The sequence below is a fragment of the Eucalyptus grandis genome, chromosome 1, assembly GCF_016545825.1.
Source record: "Eucalyptus grandis isolate ANBG69807.140 chromosome 1, ASM1654582v1, whole genome shotgun sequence".
Lineage (NCBI taxonomy): Eukaryota > Viridiplantae > Streptophyta > Magnoliopsida > Myrtales > Myrtaceae > Eucalyptus > Eucalyptus grandis.
This window is the reverse complement of record NC_052612.1, coordinates 34,127,176-34,139,942: the sequence shown is the minus strand read 5'-3', so window position 1 is coordinate 34,139,942 and position 12,767 is coordinate 34,127,176.

The following is a 12,767-nucleotide window of genomic DNA, read 5'->3' as shown; positions in this document are numbered from 1 at the left end:
GTTTTCTTCAGTCTGTAGACAAAGTTTGATTTTCTCGTATCTTCAAATCTTGGTAGTTGTTCGACATAGACTTCTTCTTGAATGAATCCATTAAGAAATGCACTTTTCACGTTCTTCTAGAATAGCTTAAAGTTATGAAACATGCATAAGCAAGTAATAATCTTATGGCTTTCATCCTAACTACGAGTGCATATGTCTCATCATAGTCTATCCATTCTTCTTATGTGTATCCTTTGAAAATGCTAGTACTATCACTTGGGGGGGTGAATAGGTGTTAAAAAAACTTTAACAAATAAATGCAGAATAAAGTATGTTGCGAGCAAAGTTTAGAAACGAGTCATAGTCTGATTAAAGTGCCACCAGACTTTTGGAAAAAAATTCAGAATAAAAAAGGGATGTAATAGATTTTTGAAATATTTAAAAGGAAATCTTAACTGTTCAAACTGAAAAGAGTTAAGGGAAGAGAAAATTGCACATGAGATTTATAGTGGTTCGGCTTAGATCAGGCCTACGTCCACTCTTCCACGCTGATAGCCTTTTGACTGAAATTCACTAAAGTATCAAGAGAAAAGTATAATGTTTTGAGTGCAAACACTTAGTGAAAGATTTCTTTTTCCCTCACTAAGTCACTCTTCTTGTGATTTTCTCTCGAGTACAAATTTGTAAAAGTTGTTGAAGAATAAGTGATTTGGAAAGGCTTCAGACTTTAGAATTTCAATTTTCACGCTCTCTTCAAATAGACTGAATTACCTCCTTAAATACCCCTCCACGTGTTATTAGCCGTTGGCATTCTCTAAAGGAATTTCTTCCAATCAATTTATTGGACAAAATCGATTAAGGAAACCTTATAACCGTTTGAAGATTGAGATGAAAATCCGTTGATTTTGGTCGCCTATACAATCAGAATCTAGGTTTTCCTAAGTATATGCTTCTAAAAAAGGAATTTGTATTCAAGATTGATTTTATCATTGCAAGTGAGATTCTTTGCCAGAAAGCTAGATATTGAGGAATAAATCTCCATTATGTTTATACTTAATTCTTGTTGTAAGATCAATAAATCTGAGTCTAATAATATCTTTGTTTTGGACTTAGTTTTAGTCTGGATTGCATCAGTATGGGAAATACTTCTGAAATGAATAGATTTTGACAAGAGTCTGTAATATAGCTTCAGAAGTCTATTATTTTTTAGAATAAGAACAAGAACAAGAAAGTTTTGTCATTTTCAAAACCTAATAGGAGTTTTCTCAATATTATTTTGCCATGAGTCTTGCCTTGTTTTTGGTCACTTTTCCATTTTCATCCATTTTGTTTATGAACACCCATTTGGTTCCAATCACAGATTTCCCTTTTGGTTGGGGAGCCAACTCCCAAATATCATTGATTTTGAATTATCTAAGCTCCTTTTGCATTGCGTCTATCCAACTTTCATAAGATATTACCTCTTTTACTCCCTTTGGTTCCACCTTTGAAATAAGTGCTTGAGCATTTGAGTCTTCTTTGTCTTTAGATCTGATACAGATTCTTTCTTCTATGTTGCTAACAATGAGATTTTTAGGATGGCTTGATTTGTACTTCCAATTCTTATTGAATCTGTTATGATCTTCAAGGATTTCCTCAGTCTTAGTCTTTGTTGATTCTTCTTTCTTCTCTTTAGCTTGATCTTGTTCAACAGAAGGTTGGTTTTGATTAGGAGACTCAAACTTTGTTAAGTTTAAGATTAACTCAGATTTTTCAAGTTGAATATGATCTTGTTGGTTTTGGTACTTCTTGAAATATGATGTTCATTGATTCTTCAATAGTTTGAGTGCTCTTGTTGAAAACCCTATATGCCTTGTTTGTTGTAGAATATCCAAGAAATATCCCTTTCGTCTGACATTTCTTCAAACTTACCTGGGCTATTATTTGTGTTTTTCAAGATAAAACACCTGCAGCCAAAAACATGAAAGTAGAAAATATTTGGATTTCTACCTTTGTATATCTCATAAGGGATTTTCTCTAGAATGAGTCTTAGAAACACTCTGTTAATTATGTAGCAAGCATAAGAGATTGCTTCTACCCAAAAGTGAAAAAAGACTACGCTTTTAATTAACAGAGTTCTGGCAATTTCCTATAAAGATTGATTTTTCCTCTCTATAACTACACTCTGTTTTGGAGTGTAGGGAGGAGAAAACGTGTTGAAAACCATTTTCATTATAAAAACTTATAAAATCTTGATTTTCAAATTTTCTTCCATGATTTGTTTTGATGCTTGAAATAGCATAACTCTTCTTATTTTGAATCTTCTTAGTGAACTTTGAAAAATAAGAGAAGGCTTCTGTTTTATTGGCCAAGAAGAAAACTTATGTAAATCTTGAGTAATCATCTATACTCACCAAACAATATTTCTTACCTAAAATGCTATGGGTTCTAGTAGGTCCGAAAAGATCTATGTGAAAGAGCTGCAAGACACGGTTAGTAGAAAAATGTTTTATGGATTTGAATGGGCTTCTAATCTATGTTCTCAAAATACATGGAGTATATAGCTCGGACTTCTAGTAGACCATTTTAGGAAGACCACAAACTAACTTCTTAGAAGATAGCTTTGCGATTCATTTCATGTTGATGTGTTCTAACTTGCGTTGCCAAAGATTTGCTTTATCTTGAATTGAGATAAGACGTCGAGAGCTTTTTGAATTTACATCCAAAAGGTATATTTTGCCATGCTTTCGTCCAATGAAAGTTTGAGCAAAGTCTTAACAGACTCCAGAACAAACATTCTCTTAGAAGTTGATTCTGAACCCTGTATCGCACAACTAACTGATATTCGAAAGATTGTAGATGACTTTTTATTAGGGATACATTGTTGATGATCAGGCTGTCAATCCTCACCGTTCTTTGTCCAACAATTATTCCCATGTTGCTTCCACCAAATGAAACACTTCCTCTTTTTTTTTTTTCTAATTTGATGAAGTTAATTGAGTTTCCTATTATATGTCGAGAAAACCCAATGGATTCGTGAAACGTCGAATACTAGATCTAAACATCTCGTTCGAGTAGCCAATACCCCTTAAAACTCCATAGTGCGTTTTTCTAAATGACCGGACGTTTTTTATTTCATTTCTCCATTAAGACCATTATGATAGCAATTAATGGGTACTTATCACGCAATTAAGGTGGATAATAAATCGGGCAATAAATCAAAATTAATTAGGAAATACTGAATTGGGATCATATTAATAAATATTATAATACTTGTGTCCACGGTAAAAGCTTTGCAAATATTGACTTGGTGGATTATTACAGAGAAACTATTTTTTCGAAAAGGAAATTCTTTTCGAGTACTTGTGTTGAGATTTGGAATTAATTGATTAGATTGTTTGTGAAATCTTCAGATAGCTCTGAAGTTATCTACTTGGCGCTTGGGTATGGTGCGGCAGCTTTTCTTCGTGAGTGCATCTTGAGTTTCGATTTAGGGTGTGTGTGTTTCACGGAAAACGTAACGATTTTGGAAAATGTTTTCCGGGAAACCATTTTTCAGGAACATGGTTAGTTTTCCTTTGTTTGGTGATATGTGACTGAAAGTATTTTCTGGTGTTTAGATTGCATTTGAAAAATGATCCAACAATTGATAATAGTGTGCCTCTTACTTCCAAATTAATTTCTTGAGTCCATGTTACTTTATAAATGGATTTTTCTCCATCAGTTTAGTAAATATAGAATTTGAACTTACAAAATGAAAAGGAAACTTGAATTCATACACGTATTTTTTTTTTCCTGAAAATAGACATGATTTTCGGTCACAAGAGCAAGTCAAAACAATATCATTAATCGCTTCAATGCATTTGACTCTCTTTAGATGGATGCGCCTCCCATGCGTATATTAATTAATTTGACAAAAATTAATGAAAGATAAATTCATTATAAATGCACTAGTTTAGAGGTTCTTTGTGATAAAAAATTTAATTTATAAAAATTTATAATAATTATATTGACTTGAGATCTTTATATAACTTTATATTAATTTGTATTTTTTCGTGATATTAAGTAGGAAGTAAAGGAAGCAAAAATAAAGAAAAAGAGAGAAAGGAGGAAAACGTCACCATCTGTCCATATAATCGGCACTAGCAAGCTAAAATCTCTTTCTTTCATTTTCTTATTATAGATTTGAATGTTTCAAAGGTTGTGCTTCTCTTTAAATAAGAGGCAAGAAATTTGGGAAAATAAATAAAAGAAATACATCTATAAAGAAAAAAAAATCTTAGAAGAAACAATCCTTTTCTAGCAAAATCGATCCCCCAAATTTGAACCCCCACGGCTCAAACAACCATCCAAAAATCAAATCCATTTTCCACTCAAAATTACCAAAAAAAAAACCCAAATAAAAAAATTAAAAAAATGGGCTGTACACGCACCGAACTTGAGTTAGCCGAACTCCCTCTCTCTCTCTCTCTTTCTCTCTCTAGCCCGACGACACCGATGACCAACCGTCCTCCTCGCGCCCCCTCCTTCGATCCCTAGCCTCCTCCTCCCGCCATACTTGCTGCCGCCTCCGCCCCCCGGCCCGGAGCAGCTGCCATCGCCGCCGCCGCCGCCATCGCCGCAACAGCAGCTGCGGATCCTCTTCTCATTCCCGAAGCGGCCGACCCTCCGGGTCACCTCCGAGTACAACAGCGACAGCTTCGTCTTCCTCTAAAAGGTCTCGTGCAAGCTCCTCGATGGCCTCGCCAAGCTCAAGCTCTCCTTCCGCAACAACCGGAAGGGCGAGGTCACGGAGCCCCGGCTAGCCTTCGTCTCCAAGCACCTCTCCCTCCACTATGATGTTGAAAAAGCGAAAAAACCTAGAATTGTGTTGAGCGTTGTTGAAGAAGAACCGATCTTCAATGATGAAGAAGAAGATCTGGACCTCCAATGGCGAAGGAGATGCGTGTCATTGAAGAAGAGCCGAAGAAGAAAGATGAGGGAAAGAGCGAAGGGAGAGAGCGGCGTACCTCAAAAAATTTGGAAAGGAAAAGTGAAAGGACAGAGAAAAATTGAAAAGGGAAAGTGTTTTCATCTCCTCACGCAGAGGAATTTGTTTTCCTAAAATAACATGTGATATTTGTGTTGATCAGAAAGTCATTTCCGTTGACCAAATCTGTTTTAGAGATCCAAACGGCTGAAAATTTGGAAAACACTTTCCGGTAAAACACTTTCAGTGAAACAAACACACCCTTACTTTTAGTTCGGAGTTGAATTCTTTATCTTAGGAGATGAGAAACTTTAATCTTTGTTCTTACTTCCATTTGGTCTGAGGTATTGTGCTGGATGGTCACCGGCAAGCAACAGGCTATGAGAATAAGGGGCCCGTATCTCAAAACTATGTTGGGACAAGATGTTTCCTTCTTTGAAAAAGAGACTAACACTGGAGAGGTCATCGGGAGAATGTCTGGCGACGTTGTTCTCATCCAAAATCCCACCGGTGAAAAGGTCGTACTTCTTTGTATTAGAAACTATTAATAAACAACTCGAGTCACCTGAAATCGTAACTTTAATTGGTATTAGAAACATGTTTTTTGAGAACAAATTTCAAATGGCAACTTGAAATAGCTGTAATTAACTAGAGACTAAAAATATCCTGACTTGCATTTGAACCAACCTTTGTGTCACGGGCCGATCGATGGTTCTCTCCTTTTAGATCGGTCTCGACATAAATAGCTAGAGACTTCTAGAATTTGGCATAATGATGGTGTCGCCCGCCCTTGAAAAGTTCCAGAAGAAGACTTGTTGGGAAGCCAAGCGAGCATAGGAGGTCCTCCATAGCAAGGCACGGCCTTTTAGCACTAGAAACCTCTTGGCCGTGACATTCTCCCCCACTCATTCGAGCGACGCCCTCGTCACTCACAACTCAACGGGCGGCCTTTCTAGCACAAGCACGGGCTCTCTTCTTTCGATTCTGCTTCGCTTGGACGCTCACGAACGAAGGACCACACCCTTCTATTTTCAGCTCGGGCTTAGCACATGGCTCCATCTTTGGCTTGGGCGTAGCACGCGGCGAGTACTCAACCTCGGGGAAAAGCACTTGGATCGGCATGTCGCGAGTGTGAGTAGGATCCAACTCTTCCTTCGGTTTTCCATGGATGGTAGCTTGTGCATGCGCTTCTCGGCCTTCAAGCTCTTGTCGAGACGTTGGATCGTCACGATGGTCTTAGTGTCAACCACCCATTTTATCATAGGGATCATCAACGGGCATTTTGGATCGAGGATCATGATGCACTTGGTTCTCATGTCGATCATGGACCTCATGCTATGGAAGAATTGCATTCCTAGAAATGAGATCATAATCATCGAGAGGAATGACCTCAAATGCCAGCTTGCCATTCCATCCGCCAATTTGGACATCCACATCTGGAGTTGATCCTATACCATGGAGGCCATTTGAGTTGATGGGTTTGAATGTTTTCATAGTTAGCTCCACACAAAGTCCCAAGGCTTTTGCCACCTTAGTCGACATGAACATGTTCGACACGCCAGTGTTGACCAAAGCGTATAGCGTTCGGCCACACACTTCAACTTCCACGAAGAACATGTCCGTATTTGGTGTAGCTTCCTTCTCTTTGGACTGCTATCTAGCTTGGACGGTGTTGACAACCTTTACAGCTCCAAGCCGGATTTGCCGCTTCTTTTCTCTAGGCTCCTCCTCCACTTCTTCGTTGGCAAGGAGGGCGTTGATCTTGCCCTTCTTCGAGCAATTTTGGGTCTAATGCAGACCTTTGCAAATGAAGTAAGGAGAAGGCGGGGGTTGATTAAACTTACTCGTCGTGCAGTTCGTTGGTCGACCCTTTTGGAAGGACGGCTTAGAAGTGCCTTCACCCAATGTCTTGACTCGGCCACTTTGTTCATGCGGGCCTTGGGGAGTGTTCCTTCCTTCGTCCTCAAATCGATCCGACCTCCAATCTCTTGCTCTACTCTTTGGTTCGGCTTTGGTGAGGTCGACGAGAGACTTGGCCACACTAAGCGCTCGTGCGAGAATTTGCACATCCCTTCATTTGAGCTCGAGTTGCGCCCATGGCTTCAATCCATCCATGAACGCTCCAAAAGCCTCCTCCTCACTTAGGTTGCGGATTTGGAGTTTGAGCTCCATGAATTCCTTTATGTACTCTCGTATCATACCCTTTTGTTCGAGGCGATGGAGCTTGCTACAAGCTTCTTGTTGAGCAAACTTGAGGAAGAAGTAGTCTCAGAACTCCCTCACGAAGTCATCCCATGTGTCCACGGGATCAACGCCGTGCTTCGTCTCGTCGCACCTATTGCGCCACCAAAGCATTGCGGTATCGAAAAGGAACATCGAAGCGGTTCTTACCTTGATTGACTCATCTTGTATGTTGACGGCGCCAAAGTATTACTCCATGCTCCACATGAAGTTGTCCACCTCCTTGGCGGATCGGTCGCCTTTGAATTCTTTTGGCTTCGGCACCTCAAGCTTGGGCATCGCTTGTGTGGGCATCACTCCGTCGGTGATGCTCAACTTGCATAGGGTGAGCTCGGTCTTGAGCTCTTGGATTTTTGCCTTCATGGCTTCGACCTCATCTCTACAATGGCTTCCTTCCTTGATCACTTGGACGCGCTCCTTCAACACATCGATCGATGCTTCAAGGGCTTCGTTCTTGTCGTGCAACGGGGCTAGAGCTTCATTGAGGCTGGTTGTGAAGTCTTCACGGAGCGAGGTCTCAACTTCTATGATCCAATCTCTCATGTCATCAAGACCTTCCATGAATTCGACCATGGCACTCCGGACCTTCGCGAGCTTCTCATCCAATGCAGCTACGGCGTCAATTGAGGCTTCTCTTTTCTTTGTTCGACTGCGGGTCTCCTTGACTTGCACGGTCTCTCCATCCATAGCAACTTCTTGGCTCAACATTCTCTCGAATAGTTAGTGCTCCTCAATCTCTTGAAACTGATCTCTCATTTGCTTTGATACCACTTGTCACGGGCCGATCAATTGGGATCGTGATCGCGCGGCGACTCTGGCTCTTTTGGATTGCCTAAGCTAAGTCTTGCTCGATCAATCGCACACTCGCTCGTACACCCGGATTGTAGAGAGAGAAACCTTCTAGAGAGTGAGAGGAGCTTTGGAAAGAAAGGAGCTTTATATTGCTGAAAGGATTGGATCAAATGAGGGGGAGGGCACCCCTTCTTATACTTGAGGCCCTCTAATTATATCTGTTGATTGACTCTTTATCCGGTGGACGAGATCACACTACCATATCTACCGACATAAATAGCTAGAGACTTCTAGAATTTGGCGTAATGACGGTGTCGCCCGCCCTTGGAAAGTTCCAGAAGAAGACTTGTTGGGAAGCCAAGCGAGCACAGGAGGTCCTCCACAGCAAGGCATAGCCCTTTAGCATCGGAAACCTCTTGGTCGTGACACTTGCCTGATCTAGGTGAAGGCTGTGATCCATGCTTGCGGTTGGCGAGGTCACCTGTGATGGTGGGGGCGGTGGCAAGGTTAATGCAAGTCCTCGCCTTGTTTTTCTTTTTTATTATATTTTTATTAAATATAGCTTGTACTTGTATCTAATTTAAATGGAAAAAAATGCTGAAATGTTTATGTTTTAACCAAGTCAGCAGTATGAAGGAGAGAGGAAATAATAAAAAAAGTCACCTTAGCACTTTCCTTTAATCAAGTTTAGAGTTAACGGAAGGATTTGAATACACTAATTTGATAAGTTGTAAGACTTAATTGCACTTTTTAAAAAAATTTGTACTTAATTGCACTTTTTGGGACAAGTTTTATTACTTCAAGTGCATTTTCCCTAGAAGGAAAAGAAAAGAGCCATGAATGCATAGCAAAGGCATTTCCATTTCTTTAGCATTGATTGTTGTAATTGTGAAATTACATGTTGAGTTTTTGACATTCAAATTAGTGATAGGGGCAATTTAGAGTCTAGACCATGCACATTTGTTTGAGGGTTTTTTGAAGGGAGACTATATAATGATGTATTGAACAATACTTCTCTAATCACAGCCTCCGCAATATGTCTCTTCTTTATTTTCCCTATCTTCTTATTAGAACTTTAGATCTTCTGGTTCACCAAGTAGTTTTTGGAGCTTTTGGATTGTCCTCTTGTACTTGTTGAAGATAGTGGACCCTCTCTGTCCACGTAAATCCAAAACTCATTAAGCTAATGATTCATTGTTCTCATTAATTTTTTAAGGGTGCTCAACCAATAAGATCCAAAACTCTTTCCGAAGTACAGTCCCCTAGATCAGCGATCTTTGATCTCTGTAACTTTGACTTTCATGGTTAAAAGAATGTCTTGTATCTTGATTACTTAATAGCTAATCCATTCAAATCTTACAAGAAGATACTCAGTGTTTTTTTTTTGAGAAAATTGACCGCAGATACAGTTTGTTTTTGGTTAATCAATTTGTTCATTCAACTTTTCTTATAGATCCTTTGCATGAATCAAAATTGATTCTAGATACAGTTTGTTTTTTTTGAAAAAAACAAAGAACAATTTGACAGCAAAAACCAAGTCCTTCAACTATTTCTTTCAAAATACTTGCCACAAACCCTTGGACTCGGCTTTTGATCCACAAAATCAGCATCATAAATATCTAAGATACGTGATTCTAGAGATAAGATTGACTAACCAACTCCTAAAAAACAGGACACTAACAAACTGACTAAACAAAACAAAAAAGAGAAAACAGCAGCACGTGCAGTCTTGATACATCAACACTCTCCTCCTGGATCAAGTACTGCACACTCCTAGCTTTGCCTTGAGAAGTTCAAATCGACCAACATGAAATGACTTCATGAATATATCTGCAATCTGGTTTTCTGAATTGCGTTACACCGCCACCTCTTCAGCCTTTGTACTTCTCTCAAGAAGTAAAACTTGACCTTAAAATGCTTTGTTCTTCCATGAAATACCAGATTTTGTGAAATGGCCAAAGTAGCTTGATTATCCACAAACACTTCTATATCTTCTTCTTGCTGCATATGCAGATCATCCATTAGCTTCTTCAACCATAATGCCTGATTCACAGCTACAGTAGTTGCAATGAACTCAACTTCTGCAGTTGATTGAGCCACTATTTCCTGCTTCTTTGAACACCAAGAAAAACATGCCGACCCAAATGTAAAGCAATAACCTGAAGTGCTCCTCATATCATCCATTGATCCCGCCTACCACTATCGAATACCCCTACTTAAACTCCTGAACTTTACAAAACTTAATCCCACATGAAAGAGTACCTCTCAAGTACCTCAATACCCTTTTGCAGCTACCATATGCAACTCACTTGCACAATTGAGAAATCTAGATAAGACACTTACAGGAAACATGATGTCCGGCCTAGTTGCAACAGTGAGATACATAAGACTGACCAATCAAACTTCTATAAACTCTTTCATCTGCAGGTGCTGATCCATCCTCCTTTTGAAGCTTTTCCTTATGACCCATTGGAGTACTCACACTCTTGCACTCCTCCATGTTGAATCTCCTTAGGATCTCCTTCAAATACTTCTTTTGACAGATAAAAACTTCATTCTGAGTCTGCCTAACTTCCATTCCTAGAAAATATGACATCTCACCAAGATCAGTCATTTCGAACATCTTCATCATCTCTTGCTTAAATGCTGTAATCTGAGCACTATTACTCCCCGTCACCAGCATATCATCCACATAAAGAGACACCACCACTAAGTCGATACTAACTTCTTGACATATAGAGTGGATTCACTGAGGCTTTTCTTGAAACCTAGACCCAACAAGTGCTCATCCATCTTACTGTACCATGCTCTAGGAGCTTGCCTTAAGCCATAAAGAGCCTTTCTCAACAAATAAACTTTCTCCTCCTGGCTTGGTGTGACAAAGCCTTCTGGCTGCTCAACATAAATCTCCTCCCCGCAACACTCCATTCAAAAATGCAGATTTCACATCTAACTGAGATATACCTTCCATCCTTGTTGAGCTGCCAAAGCAAGAATCATTCTAATTGTATCAAGTCTTGCCACAGAGCAAAGGTTTCGAGAAATCAACTCCCAAATCTGTGCATATCCCTTCACCACCAACTGGCCTTATGCTTATTCACCGAGCCATCGTGGATTAAATTTGGTCTTAAAAACCCATTTTACTCCAATCACCTTCCTATCTTGAGGCCTCTCCACTAGCTCCCATGTCTGGTTCTTTTCTATCATAGCCAACTCTTCCTTCATTGCATTCATCCACCTCTCGATCGCTTTTAGCTTCCTCATAATCTGTGTTCCAAAACAGCCACACTACACCTTTGATATATATCGGTCAAAGATCCGGTACCTCTAATCGAACATCATCCACCCCTTGTCGTTCCAATGAGACCTTTTGTGCTTGCCTTGTGGCTCATTTGTCCAATCCCATTTCTCATCTTCTAGGAACTGAACATCCCCGCTAGTGATCACCTTCCCTGCCTCGTGGTTGATAGATCATGTAAGCTTTTTGATACTAAATCAGAGCCAACAAAGATCCTGTGTTCAGGCTTTCTCCCAACTTGTCTCTCTTGACATGTGGAATATGAGAAAAACACAAACAGCCAAACACCTTCAAATTTCTTAGAATTGGCTTGACATCAAACCAAAGCTTCAAAGGGTGTCTTCATCTCCAATACCCTCGTAGGTAACCTATTCAAGAGAAAACTGCTGTGCTTGCTGCTTCGCCCAAAACTCTTTTGGTAGACTCTTCTCATAAAGCAAACACCTAGTCATCTCCATAATGGTTCTATTCTTCCTCTCACTAACTCTATTTTGCTGTGGAGAGTAAGGAGCAGTAAACTGATGTTCAATTCCAGCCTCTTCACAAAAAGATTTAAACCTCTGTGAAGTGTATTCTGTTCCATTATCAGATCTAATGACCTGAATCTTGCAGCCACTTTGGTTCTCAACCCATTTCTTAAACTTCAGAAATACCTCAGTAACTTCTGACTTTTGCTTCATAAAGTAAATCCAGCACATTCTAGTATAATCATCAATGAAAATAATGAAATACCTGATGCCATTTAGTGAAGGAATCACTTGTGGACCACATAGATCCATATGAATCAGCTGCAGCTTCTCTGTCGCTCTCCAAGTGGATTTCTTGAAGGGAAGTCTTGTCTGCTTGCCTAGCAAACAAGCTTTGCACCTTGTGATATGCTCCTCCAGGTTTGGTAACCCGGTTGCCATTTCATTCCTCTGCATGAATAGCACGCCTTATGATGAAAGTGCCCCAACCTCTTATGCCATAATTCTAAATCATTAGCCCGACACTTGAATGCCATCTCGCTCCTTCTCAAGAGGATTCAAAGAAAAACTTTTATGTTGCATTTTTATCTTGAACAACTCCGACCATTGGAGTCAAAGATCAAACACTTTTCCTCTTCAAATATCACCTTAAATCCCTTTTCTACCAACTGCCCCACACTCAACAAATTCTGATCAATTTTAGGCACATAGCATGGCAACTCTCCATCGAAAATGGTCAAGGCAGCAACCACTGAGCCAACTATCACATGGAGTTCAGAGGCAACAAACAGTTGATCCAGTGAAGCTTCTCAATGTGTCCAAGCTTGACACTTTCTGCACCTAACATCTGGTGTGGATGATTCCCACAGTCGAGGTTCTTGGAGTTACTCACTATTCTCTCTTGGCTGTGAACTTGTTAACTTTTCCTCCTACATTCTGCCTTTGGCCGGCAAAGCTGCCAAAGCACTGAATGAGAATGAGCAGGACTTTCGGCAAGGAGACAAGAATCTTCTACACTAGAGCAAGGCCTGAGATGATCAAC